Source organism: Triticum dicoccoides, chromosome 4B, assembly GCF_002162155.2.
Source record: "Triticum dicoccoides isolate Atlit2015 ecotype Zavitan chromosome 4B, WEW_v2.0, whole genome shotgun sequence".
NCBI lineage: Eukaryota > Viridiplantae > Streptophyta > Magnoliopsida > Poales > Poaceae > Triticum > Triticum dicoccoides.
The window spans coordinates 171437889-171451735 of record NC_041387.1 but is presented as its reverse complement, the minus strand read 5'-3'; the positions used below and the strand labels follow the sequence as shown (position 1 = coordinate 171451735).

The window sequence follows — 13847 nt, the reverse complement described above, 5'->3', positions numbered from 1 at the left end:
CCATGCAGTCCCTAGCCCTTGAACCGTGAACCCTAACCAGGCTTCAATTTGCTGGCAACGTTCGAGCTTCCTAAGAAATGAAGTTTGCAACCTTTTGACCATTGGATCATTTTGTGCAGTTTCACCAAAATCGAGATGAGCATCCCTGTGGCAAAGAAATTGAAGAAGCATGATTAGAATAAGATTACTAGGACTAGTTGATGAGACATAAACTCATCACAAATATAGTACGTAGAAGCCAGTAGAGGTATGTGCGGGGCAAAGAAGTAGAGAAATATCCACATGGAGTGATGTTGGCAGCTGGAGCAGTGGTGCAAGCTGGCTGTAAAGGGAGTTGTACCTGAGGGATGTGGGGACGTAGCTCAACCTTGAGGAGGGCGGCGGGAGGCGGCAACTGCCCACGTCGCGGCAGTGAGCAAGGGACAAAGGCAACCTCACCGGCTTTGTGAAAGAGAACGGCGGGGACCCCTGATCGGGACGTGCCGACAGTGGGTTTTTGCCATCGGCGACGGTGACCGCATCTACACTAAGCATCCATCCCTTCCTCCGGCGGACGTGATCCGCCGGATGTTAGAGATGTGTCCACAGTCATTTTGTGTGAGAGAGTGTGAAGAGAGCAACCCCAGCAAGCAACTGTGTAGGCTGGCCCGTCCTGACTATGTATATAGTGGAGCAGTTTCCTTTTCTCTCCATATGAACCTATCATATTGCGTACGTGCCACTGAAGAAAAAAAACTTTATTTATAAATGACGCGGCACCTACTACTCGTTCTCCTATAACCTTGCACTTGGCATCTCCAAAATATTAACCTTGCGATTGGCTCTTCGCCTCTTCGGGAAGTCGAGCAATAATGGTAGTGCAGTATATATCGTTCTGGCTATATGAGACCGAATGAATTGCTGCATGTCCACCATGTGGGCGAGGGTCGAGGGGCGAGGGAGAGTGCTACATACAGAGCAAAATGAGTGAATCTACACTCTAAAATACGTCTATATACAACAGTGTTTGGAGTATGTACTAGTAGTTCATATTGAAATCTACTAAAGGACATATATATTCCAAACAATATGATAATCTCTATAACCAAGGTAGTAGGGATGAGGAGTAGATGGAGGGAGTAGTAAATTTTTCTCCTCGTCCTGCGAGCCACCGTGCGCGTGGGCGAGGGAGCGGGCGTAAGGCGTACAGTACTAAGCAAGCTTCACCTCATCCTGCGAGCCACCGCGCCCGTGGGCGGGGGAGATGGCGTACTAAGCAAGCGTCTCCTTGTTCTGCGAGTTCACGGGACACATCAAAAGTATTCCAGTGTATAGAGCCTTGCCTCTAAGGTAGGCCCCACATGGTTTGCCTCTCTTTTTAACATAACGCGTCAAGTTGCAATTTGTTTGTTCACCCGTGGTTGATGATCCTCCCTCCACCAAGTGGACAACCAGTACACGTGCCAAATTACCACGTGGGCTGTCTTTTCGTACATAAATGAGCTCCACCGTGTACCCGCACGGGTGTGGTTGGGAAAGAGATGGGAGTACGTGCACCATGCATGCACCTCTTCTCTTCGTGCATGTCCCCCACCTATGTGCATATTTGTGAGAGATACAAACCGCGTTCGTGGGTGTTTTTTGTTTTTTTTGGGGGGGGGGGAGTTTATTTCATGAATGTATTTGTGGGAATATGTGTCGATGACATCTCAAACAAAATTTTGCATGCAATGTGTGTGAAATGGAGGCCTATCCATATCATATATAGAGGGTCGGGCGATCCACGAGACGAGAGGGAGGGGTCATAGATATCGATAGAGTCGAAGAGAGGATCAAGTGAGTGGGTGCGAGATCGATGAAGAGAGCCATCGAAATTGTTGTGTGTGCAAGTCAAAGATATAGGGCGACTGACCTACCGGAACGTCAGAGGGCACAGGTCAAGTTTGAGTGTGGCAGGGAGACATGACTAGAGCGCTCGATGTATCGGTGTATGTGAGGGGGAGGGGGTGGGGGAGGGGTAGGCAGAGGCCTAACTATAGAGGTAGAACGACTCGTATATGTGTTGAGAAGGAGAGACCTAGATATGTCTTGAGGGAGATCGGTCGACATCCATACATAACTGAAGGACGGGAAAATGATGGGACACACAGAGAGAGAGAGAGAGAGAGAGAGAGAGAGGAGAGAGGGAGGAAGAGGGGTAGAGTGCTGGATGGGTGATGGAGTTGCTTCTCGAAGATGGTGGGAGAGGCCTACTAGACAAACTGAGGGTGGAACTGCAATGTTATCAATAAGAGTGGGGATGTGTTTCTGTGTGTGCCTGTGCGTGATAGATCTGTCGGGACGCATCCATGGATGATGAAGAGGAACCATGTGTTTGGTAAGCAAACCTAACTAGATCGGTAGATCAATTGTTGTTTGTCAGAGGAAGGGAGAGACATAACTAATGAGGTAGATCGATCGATGCGTGGGTAAAAACGAGTTATAAGGACCTAGCTAGCTATATGTATAGCGGGAGATCGGTCGGTGTATGTCCATTTGTTAGAGGCAAGTAAGGCCCAACGAGACGGATAGACAGAGAGAATGGAGCTATGAGGTGGTGCAAGAGGCCCGGCTACTAGCTAGATAAGGGGAGGAGTGTGCGGTTGTGAGATCGATGAAAAGAGGGGCGAGAGTTTACACATGTGTGGGACCGTATGAGAGACACGAGGCAAGGACACATAAAGGAGGAGATTGAAGGTGCGTGTGTATGTTGTAGGCAGGCATCATTGGAGAGGTTTATCGATCGGTGTGTGTCGGAAAGGAGTTGTGGAGACTCTGGGAGAATGACCTAAAGAAAAAAATGAATGTGCGCGATGGATAGAATGCCGAGGGAGGGGGAGGGCGAGGAGGGCGTGTGCATGCACGAGAGAAAGTTAGTGGTAGCTACAAAGGTTAGAGGATTGTGTGGGTGTAAGAGACTAACAAAGATCATAATTTGATATGAAAGTGGATTCATATATTTGAATAGGAGATCATAGTATTTTAAACATATGCATGCATGAATATAGCGGTGATACGTGTGCTGTGGTTTTGCACATGTTATACCATAATGTGATAATGCATGGCGTTTGCAACTCACAGCTAAATGTCAAACAATCTAAACCATACTATACATCAAAAAATCTCACATTTTATTTGAACTAGTTGACCCGTTGCGCCAAATGGCGCAGAGACCTGCTTAAGACATGTTGTCGATGAAAATAGTTTCATGCTACAAGAACCTTCAAGTAAAGCCATGTTCGCGATGAAAATAGGTTCCTTTACTAAGGACAGGCCATGTATATAAAGTCGGTTTAGTTGTGGTCTGCTAAATCCATATGCGCCTTAAAAAACATGGTTTAATTTGCAGAGCCTCACGTGTTTCAAGTATGATAAGAATTACGAACTCTTTTTGTGTGATTCAAACACATTTCCAGAGTTTTTATTTCTTAGTACATGTTGTCTAAAGTAACATTTGCCTAGAGAGAAAAGTATACCCCTCTCTCATTATGATTATTATTAAAAGGTATTAAATTCGAAATAGACAATTTCATTTACTTGAAGTGCTTGAAGAAAGAGAACTTAGACATACTTTTACGCAATGCTCATTTAACCTGTGAAGGACTACGCAATGCATATTTAACATGTGAAGGACAAAAATATTCCAACATCTCTGAATGATGAACTAAACTAAATAAGAAATATATGCAGTAAATTCATTCAAAGTAGAAAAGGGATCTTACATCAAATAAGGCATTATAACAAACATGGTGTTATCTTAGTAAAAGAAATTACATCATTAGAAGAGAAAAGGGAAGAAAACCAAACATGAGATTGAGATTAATACATCTAGGAGGAGGTCGCAGACATCACTGTGATCATTTTGCGGCCTGGGGAGCAAAGGATCCATAGTTTTTATATTCCTTGTCCGGTAGATGACATGGAAACATCGTCTCTACTATCTCGATGGCTTAGACCCAGGGAGCCGGATGTTCATCTCGGCCCTCCCCAGCTTCCATCAATGGATTTTTATAGTCAGGGTTAAAGACTGAGAGGCCCTATGCATGTTCAAAGATGCGAGTAGCATATCCAATACAAATTAAGAAGAAAAAAGAAGACCACAAACATCACAAAAACCTACAACCCCATGGATCTCTCATTGTACAAAGGCATCACAATATACACTTAGAGCTTGATAATAGAAATGAGGTATAGTTATTTTAGTCTGCCAAGCATTTTGTGCCTGCCGCAATCATGAAGTATGCTGTGTAACCAACCTAATCTTTTTCTCATTGGTACCAAGAAGGAAGAACTACCTGAATAGTTGAGAGGAGGGCAGTGAGGAGGATGGCTTGGGTACTGATTCAAACTAACAACCGATAGATCGGGTTTCACATTAACATAAAACAACATCACATTTATCATCGAGTGCTAAGCTATCATCATTCAAATGCATGTAATTTCTAGTTTGACGTGGACATACTGAATGAAGCAACAGGAAAACATAGAGACCATGTAGCAGATAAAGTCAAAACAGCAACAATTCCGGTCGTTTGTAGGACTATTAGCAGTGGGCCATGCACTTGCAGGTCCTGTTGCCATTAAAATAGACTTAGGTTACCCCATGGTAGAACATTTAAAAGGTGCCAAAATCTAAACAGAAATCTGAACATATCTTAACTGAATCAAAATGACTATCCTATACATGTAAATGCACATAGAATAGCTAGGAAACAGATCAAGTTACTCAATGGCAGCACGCACACACATCAAAAGGTGTTGAAACCTAAACAGAAACATAAACATATATTAACCGAATCGATCAAACCTAGCTATCCAATCCAGGCCAACCAATGGCATCACATATATATCGACCGAAATGCATTGTGCCATTGTAAAGCAAACGCAAAAAATTCTCACAGGCCTGAATGAGCTAATACAAAATCTAAATAGAGGATCAATACACAAGTTTATGATTGTGGATAGGTTCGCATTGTTTAGAGATGCGGGTTGCAAGCTATATCCATGCAGGACAATACCTTGTATGTATAGGACTGAAGGATAATTTTTTTAAGAATCTAAAACTAACTTCCATTTAACAAAAATTATAGCATCTATACCGTGTAGAGGGTTCATATATATATATATATATATATATATATATATATATATATATATATATTTGTTCACCAAGCTTCTTTATTATGTCCATATGTTTTTTTAGTTGCAATACAACACAGCAAGCCATTGTAGTCCGAAACCAGACCGTACACGAATTTGGGCGCATTAATTTCACAAGCCAGGGAAATAGTGTACTTCGCCAAGACGTACCATACCTTATTCCTCTTATTTCTTTCTCAGACATGCACACAACAAAATTAGAGGAATTTTAGGGAAATAAACGAAAGCTTGATGCGAGACAGGAGTGGGCAATCATATGGGAAACGAGCACTTGCAAGTATATTCTTACTTTATGATGCTAACAAGCCCTTGAGGCTCGGGGTGACATGAGGCGCAGCATCTGGTCGATCACAATGACCATCTGATTTCAAACACCATGTCAGCTTCCTCTGCTCTAACCCCATGGCCTGCCAGCATCGGATGCCACCAAAGTTGATCCCTGCCTACGAGGACACCAAAATTATAATATGAGAAGATAGTATAGGAAACAGAAAAAAATGGTTAATCATCCCACAATGCTACTAAATTCTTTGGCTCAATTAAGGTGCTTTTCAACACCATCACTGAACCCGGAGTAAACTGCGCCCATCTCAGCAGCTGCCACACACTGGTGCCAGCCACGGGACAATAGCGGCGAGGAGGCCAGCGGCATACTTGAACGTTCAAAGCTCTTCAGGTTGTCTATCTATCTCAAATTCCTCTCTCTTTTACCAAAAGTTAGACACGGCCGAAAAGTCAAAGAAACAAAGTTCTTCTGGTTGTGTATCTCTTAGATTCCTCTCTATTTTCTTTAATTAGATGCGGTCGAGAAGGAAAAGAAATTAACTTTGTGCACTGTTTATACACACCGAGAGGAGAAAATATATGGAAGAAGTATAACCAATTAGAGTAGCATCTAGGTTTATAAATATACAAAATTGTCGAGCATAAATTTCCATTTTACACTTTGTCTAGTAGATTAAGTATATAAGAAAGCAAACAGTAAATATGTGAGCTTAGTGTTGCTTGTTGGCAAGTAAACGGAAGGCAACCAAAACTAAAGATATACATGTTCTGGACAGGACTGTGGTTGCTTCTGTTTGTTGCTGGCCCTCTTCTGTCCAAGGCTACCAATCATATGGTCAGCAACTAAAACAACCATGAATTAATAAATTAGTTAACTGTAATTAACAACAATAGACTTCACATATGAATCCAAAATGGCAATGAACTACCCGCAAAAAAGGGCAATGAACGGAGGAGACATATATATTTCTTCTCTACAGATTCTTATAGCAACAAAAGCATTTGTGCTTTGAAATAAGTGCCTTTCATTGCACTTTTCAATTCGGCACACATGAGCAATTAACTTTCAAAATCCTAGAATAATAGAGGCATAGGTAGGAAACACCAACCTGCAATAGATGTTGCATAGAGAACTTTTTAGTTCAGTACACATGAGTATTTAACTTGCAAAATCCAAGAATAATAGAGGCATAGGTAGCTACAATGAGAAAGAGAGGAAACACCAACCTACAATGATGTTGGATAGAGAAAATAAACAAGAACAACCCAGCAGGAGCATATCCGCAAGCCAATGGGGATAACTAAAAGTAGCAATTTGTGAAACATAATATAGAAAGTCCAATCACTAAGTTTCATAAGAACATAGACGACAAAGGAATATTGTGAGAGATTGATCTTGTCTTACCTTCTGCCAAGGACGTTGTCAACGACACCGTTGACCACCGCTTCGCCAGCAGCGCACTAGTGCCTGCTTCAGCAGGTGCTCCACTCATCCTCGGCGGCACCACAAAGAGAAAAAACGAAAAAGAGGAATCAGGGGAAGAAGCAGAGCAACGAAGAGGAGAAGAGGCAGCGATGGTGAAATAATGAAACGGGAGATGCGGGGATGCAGCCCGCACGGGAGCATTGTGGCTAGGGTTTTTACCTTCTACTCTTATCCCTTGGTCAGGCAGCGCTCGATCCAGAAGTACGGCACGCGGCGGCAACAGAGTTCTCCCTCATCTCCTTCCTTCTCTCTCTCCCTCTTATCTTCTCTCTCTCTCTCTCTCACTCTCTGCAGATCGAATCAAGCACTCCCTGTTCTCCTTCTCTTTCCCCCTCTTATCTTCTCTCTTTGTTACATCTTTTGAGCATCTCCAACCATCCAACTTACCTTTCAAGGCCATACTTCAACATCTATGTGAAATGAAATAAGATAAGTATTCAAATGATTTAAACAAACGTATTCACATGTATGGTAGATTTAGAGCTCAGAACATATTTTAAAGTGCTTTTCCCTCTAGTTTAAGCACAAAAAGACATGCAATGCATTAGTCTGGGTATACTATCTCAACTGCTTCTCTAAAAAAATAAAGAAGGTATACAGAGAGAATAATATTTAGTAAAGCACATATGTGTATATAATTTGTTGATTTCATGATGATCATATCCCTCTTAGAAAGAATAATATGTATGAAGCAGGCGTATATTATCTAATTCTAAGCAAGAAAGCTTGGATTAAAAAAACGCTAGTAGCTTATTTTATATGATTTGTTGTAGCGACCACGGCACAAATAATCACTTAATCTCGGACAGTCGGACTAACTGTAAGCATAAACTGGGATTATATAATCCTCGTCTTTTGTTTTCTTTTCTTCTCGAACGACGCAGGAGAGCTGCTTGTCATTTCATCTCTGACTAACTATACAAACATTCATGAAGTCAGGTATATTTTTTCAGCAAGATCCCTCCTAGCCTCTCAACCGGGGTATACTTTTCAAATACAATCCAAAAAAACTTTGCAAGCATGAAAAGAATTCATGGCCTCTAACACACTGATCAAGAAACCAGAAAAACACTACACTGAACAATACTTTTTGTTAGCCTTCAAGTCCAGAACCGTCATCAGATGGCCCTTTCCTTGCTACACCCACGACCTAACCAACCATCTAAGGAAGCAACTTCTTTCTATTATTGGTCCCCACCACTGAAACAACAACCAACGTTTTAGCATGCCAATTATTTACCAAGCAAAACAACAACAACTTAACCTCCCAAGAGCAGGATCGTAACATACTTTCGGAAAAGCGTAGTCCAGATCATACACTCATGAATAAATATTTTGTGTTTCAACTGCCACAATGATGTCCCCCCTACCGCAAGCCCCTGCCTATAGCTTTAAACTGAACCAGCAAGTTAGCATGTCATTTATTTACCAAGTAATGCTTAGCAACCTAATTCCCCAAAGGCATGAGTATAGATAATTTCAGAATGTGTGTTTAGATTATCTTTTCTATTACCAATTCTGAACATGGCACATCCGTTTAGCTCTTGTTATTTAAGCTCACAATATCTAAATTGAGAATTTCTCACGTTTCATGAATTTTTTTTGCAGTCGTAATCCCAGTAGGTTTACTTGCACATTAGGAATGCTAGTAGCTTATTCTTTCTGTATTCTGAAAGAAAACAAAAAAACAGGCATTAGAAACGTCCAAGTAGCACCAAAAGAATAAAACAGGGGAGGTTAGAAAATACTCAAGCATCAGGTTGGATGGGTAATCATCAAACAGAAACAAAAGGGAAAAAGAAAAGCAAGAAGCTCCCTTCTCCCATTGTTTTTTGTTCCCTTTCACTTATATACATCACAGCATGCACATTAACTATAGAAAAACATAATTCCCAATTGAGGAACAAAGTTATATTAGAGCACTACATTTTATAAGCACTATACATCTATACTGACAACTCCGCCTATGTTGTCTCAACATAGCCGGTCCCAAGCCCGGGTAAAGGAGGAGGGTTGTGATAGGCTTGGCGAGCCAACGTAAAAACTCAGCCACTCTTATGGAGATGAAACCCAAAAGATTTTCGTTGGGGCGTAACCCTCTCAGCGACGCGCCACATCGGAACCCGGGTGTGGTGGAAAATGGGCAAGGGCCGGGCCGTCACCCCCCAAGTGGCGCGCCGTATCTTGATCCGGATACGGTGGCAAGTGAGCGAGGATCGGGTCGTCGCATCCTTAGTGGCGCGCTACATCGGCGCCCGGATGTAGTGGAAAATGAGCAAGGTCTTCGCATTTGACTCGACGAGTGCGAAGGGTAAGGAAGCTAGCCGAGCCTAGGAGGATTCGCTTAGGTAGCTGGAACGTAGGGTCTCTGACAGGGAAACTTCGGGAGCTAGTTGATGCAGCAGTGAGGAGAGGTGTTGATATCCTTTGCGTCCAAGAAACCAAATGGATAGGACAGAAGGCGAAGGAGGTGGAGGATACCGGCTTCAAGCTGTGGTACACGGGGACGGCTGCAAACAGAAATGGCGTACGCATCTTGATCAACAAGAGCCTCAAGTATGGAGTGGTAGACGTCAGGAGACGTGGGGACCGGATTATCCTGGTCAAGCTGGTAGCTGAGGACTTGGTTCTCAATGTTATCAGCGCATATGCCCCGCAAGTAGGCCACAATGAGAACACCAAGAGGGAGTTCTGGGAAGGCTTGGAAGACATGGTTAGGAGTGTACCGATTGGTGAGAAGCTCTTCATAGGAGGAGACCTCAATGGCCACGTGGGTACATCTAACACAGGTTTTGAAGGGGCGCATGGGGGCTTTGGCTATGGCATCAAGAATCAAGAAGGAGAAGATGTCTTAAGCTTTGCTCTAGCCTACAACATGATTGTAGCTAACACCCTCTTTAGAAAGAGAGAATCACATCTGGTGACTTTTAGTAGTGGCCAACACTCTAGCCAGATTGATTTCATCCTCTCGAGAAGAGAAGATAGGCGTGCGTGCCTAGACTGTAAGGTGATACCTGGGGAGAGTGTTGTACCCCAGCATAAGCTGGTGGTTGCTGACTTCTGCTTTCGGATTCGTGTCCAGCGGGATAAGCGTGCCAAGGTCGCTAGAACGAAGTGGTGGAAGCTCAAGGGGGAGGTAGCTCAGGTGTTCAAGGAGAGGGTATTTAAGGAGGGCCCTTGGGAGGAAGGAGGGGATGCGAACAATGTGTGGATGAAGATGGCGACTTGCATTCGTAAGGTGGCCTCGGAGGAGTTTGGAGTGTCCAGGGGAAGGAGAAGCGAAGATAAGGATACCTGGTGGTGGAATGATGATGTCCAGAAGGCGCTTAAAGAGAAGAAAGATTGCTTCAGACGCCTATACCTGGATAGGAGTGCAGACAACATAGAGAAGTACAAGATGGCGAAGAAGGCCGCAAAGCGAGCTGTTGGTGAAGCAAGGGGTCGGGCATATGAGGACCTCTACCAACGGTTAGGCACGAAGGAAGGTGAAAGGGACATCTATAAGATGGCTAAGATCCGGGAGAGGAAGACGAGGGATATTGGCCAAGTCAAATGCATCAAGGACGGAGCAGGCCAACTCTTGGTGAAGGACGAAGAGATTAAGCATAGATGGCGGGAGTACTTCGACAAGCTGTTCAATGGGGAGAATGAGAGTTCTACCATTGAACTGAGTGACTCCTTTGATGAGACCAGCATGCGTTTTGTGCGGCACATCCAGGAGTCTGAGGTGAAGGAGGCTTTAAAAAGGATGAAAGGAGGCAAGGCGATGGGCCCTGATTGTATCCCATTGAGGTGTGGAAAGGTCTCGGGGACATAGCGATAGTATGGCTAACCAAGCTTTTCAACCTCATTTTTCGGGCAAACAAGATGCCAGAAGAATGGAGACGGAGTATATTAGTACCAATCTTCAAGAACAAGGGGGATGTTCAGAGTTGTACTAATTACCGTGGAATTAAGCTGATGAGCCATACAATGAAGCTATGGGAGAGAGTCATTGAGCACCGCTTAAGAAGAATGACAAGCGTGACCAAAAATCAGTTTGGTTTCATGCCTGGGAGGTCGACCATGGAAGCCATTTTCTTGGTACGACAACTTATGGAGAGATATAGGGAGCATGAGAAGGACTTGCATATGGTGTTCATTGACTTGGAGAAGGCCTATGATAAGATACCGCGGAATGTCATGTGGTGGGCCTTGGAGAAACACAAAGTCCCAGCAAAGTACATTACCCTCATCAAGGACATGTACAATAATGTTGTGACAAGTGTTCGAACAAGTGATGTCGACACCGATGACTTCCCGATTAAGATAGGACTGCATCAGGGGTCAGCTTTGAGCCCTTATCTTTTTGCATTGGTGATGGATGAGGTCACAAGGGGTATACAAGGAGATATCCCATGGTGTATGCTCTTTGCGGATGATGTGGTGCTAGTTGACGATAGTCGGATGGGGGTAAATAGGAAGTTAGAGTTATGGAGACAAACCTTGGAATCGAAAGGGTTTAGGCTTAGTAGAACTAAAACCGAGTACATGATGTGCGGTTTCAGTACTACTAGCTGTGAGGAGGAGGTTAGCCTTGATGGCCAGGTGGTACCTCGGAAGGACACCTTTCGGTATTTGGGGTCAATGTTGCAGGAGGATGGGGGTATTGATGAAGATGTGAACCATCGAATCAAAGCCGGATGGATGAAGTGGCGCCAAGCTTCTGGCATTCTCTGTGACAAGAGAGTGCCACAAAAGCTAAAAGGCAAGTTCTACAGGACGGCGGTTCGACCCGCAATGTTGTATGGCGCGGAGTGTTGGCCGACTAAAAGGCGACATGTTCAACAGTTAGGTGTGGCGGAGATGTGTATGTTGAGATGGATGTGTGGCCACACGAGGAAGGATCGAGTCCGGAATGATGATATACGAGATAGAGTTGGGGTAGCACCAATTGAGGAGAAGCTTGTCCAACATCGTTTGAGATGGTTTGGGCATATTCAGCGTAGGCCTCCAGAAGCTCCAGTGCATAGCGGACGGCTGAAGCGTGCGGAGAATGTCAAGAGAGGGCGGGGTCGACCGATGTTGACATGGGAGGAGTCCGTTAAGAGAGACCTGAAGGATTGGAGTATCGACAAAGAGCTAGCTATGGACAGGGGTGCGTGAAAGCTTGCTATCCATGTGCCAGAGCCATGAGTTGGTTGCGAGATCTTATGGGTTTCACCTCTAGCCTACCCCAACTTGTTTGGGACTAAAGGCTTTGTTGTTGTTGTTGTATACATCTGTACTGACCTTACTTGGGTATGAACTAAGTAGGCTTGACATTCACCATGATTCATATTGATTCATACACATAATGTGCTACATCTGAGATAGAACATGAAAATGCAAATGAATAATTTCTCCATCTTTTTGGTGATCCATTAATCATAAGCAGGCATTTATAGTTCAACACGTGACATTGTGTACTGTTTGGAGGTATAAATAAGGAATAGGAAAATTAAGAAACAGTGACTTAATTAGTCTTTACTAATATTTGAAGGTATAAATAAGTAGGCAAATTGGTATCCAATTGCCAGCTTGAGTTTCACACTTCAAGACCACTTCTTTCCATGGATTTTAGGCATTAGATAGTTGGTTGATTTAAAGTTTCTTAGATGAATTGTAAGGAAAAAAGGTGGAGCAGAAGAGGGATTAATCAGGTAGTGGAGGAGCTCACCAAGAGTTTAGACCCGTCGATCTAGCCGTGTGGACGCTGGATGTAGAAACAGAGAACATGCCTGCTCTTCTTCTTTCTCCCACAACACCAAATCGGAGGAGGGCAATAAAGCCCAGCAGTAAGTTCAACTGGCACCTGGAGACGGCACAGTGTGTGTGCGCACTGAACAAAACCTAACCGTAAAGCAGAGAATTTCTATCCGGTCAGCCACAATCTCTGATGGGGGCGTTAGCCCTCCTATCATTCTAAAAAACAATCTCTGATGGGGGCATGGGCGTACCGAGCGTGGTCGCAGCATTTGCCTTCGCGGTTGTAGAGGTGTAGCTCGGGGCCGAGGACCTCGCTGGCGTGGGTGACAGGTCCACGCGCTCGCGCTGGAGCTCGCCCTCGCCCCTCTCCCGTCTGTCGCCTTGCTGCACCTACCTCTCACTCCCTCTCATCTGCTCGAGCACCGCAGTCGTCGCCCTTTATCTGGTGCCAGTGATGCATGGGGTTGAGGCGGAGAGGCGCTAGTCGGTGGGCCTCGCCGCCGGCCTCCTTTTTATCTTCCTTCTTTCTCTCCCTCGTTGTCCTCGTCTGCCACTCTTCGTCGCCCTTTGCCTGCAGGTCGGTGCCGTGGTGGGGATCCGGGAAGGAGGAGGGGGCGGAAGGGAGGAATGGTGTGGCGGCTGTGAGAAGGAGCGGGTGGCTGTGGATGGGGGGCTAGGTTTGGTGCGGTTACTGTGGGGATCGAGGGAAACGGGGGCTAGGGTTTGGGCGGCGGTTGGCACGGGACTGAGGCGAGGAAGGGATTGGGCGATTGGTTGCAGAAGACGCGGAGTGGATTGGCCAAAATCTCCTGACGCGGGCACGGCTGACCCAACCAATGAACGCCTTAAACGAGCCCATCCGTCATAGGTCAGTGGAAATGACCGCGAGGTGAAAATCGAATTTTATTGTTGTGAAGATCCAACGGCTCAAGCGCGTTAGAATGCAGATCGGACGGCCAACGAAGATCAATCGTGGGAGCCTTCTGGAGGTGAGTTGGCTAGCCTCATTATTGTTTTAAATTTGTGATAATGTGTGGCGTTTGGAGCTTACAACTAAATATCGAACAATCTAAACAATACTATATATCGAACATTCTCACATTTTATTTGAATTTGTGGTAATGTGTGGTGTTTGCAACTCACATCGAAATACTTGTAGGCGTAGGGGGCG

General features: G+C 44.6%; 1 long non-coding RNA gene across 2 annotated transcripts; it reads right to left on the bottom strand.

Moving 5' to 3' along the window:
• Nucleotides 1–4360: 4360 nt before the first annotated feature.
• On the bottom strand, nucleotides 4361–13480 carry LOC119295616. 2 transcript variants are annotated; one of them, XR_005144121.1, is made up of 6 exons: nucleotides 12928–13480; nucleotides 12648–12820; nucleotides 8536–8618; nucleotides 6869–7359; nucleotides 5468–5621; nucleotides 4361–4589 (listed from the first exon to the last, which is right to left on the bottom strand). It is a non-coding gene; the product is annotated as an uncharacterized LOC119295616 (long non-coding RNA). The 2 variants fall into 2 exon arrangements; XR_005144122.1 differs by lacking the exon at nucleotides 8536–8618.
• Nucleotides 13481–13847: the final 367 nt, after the last annotated feature.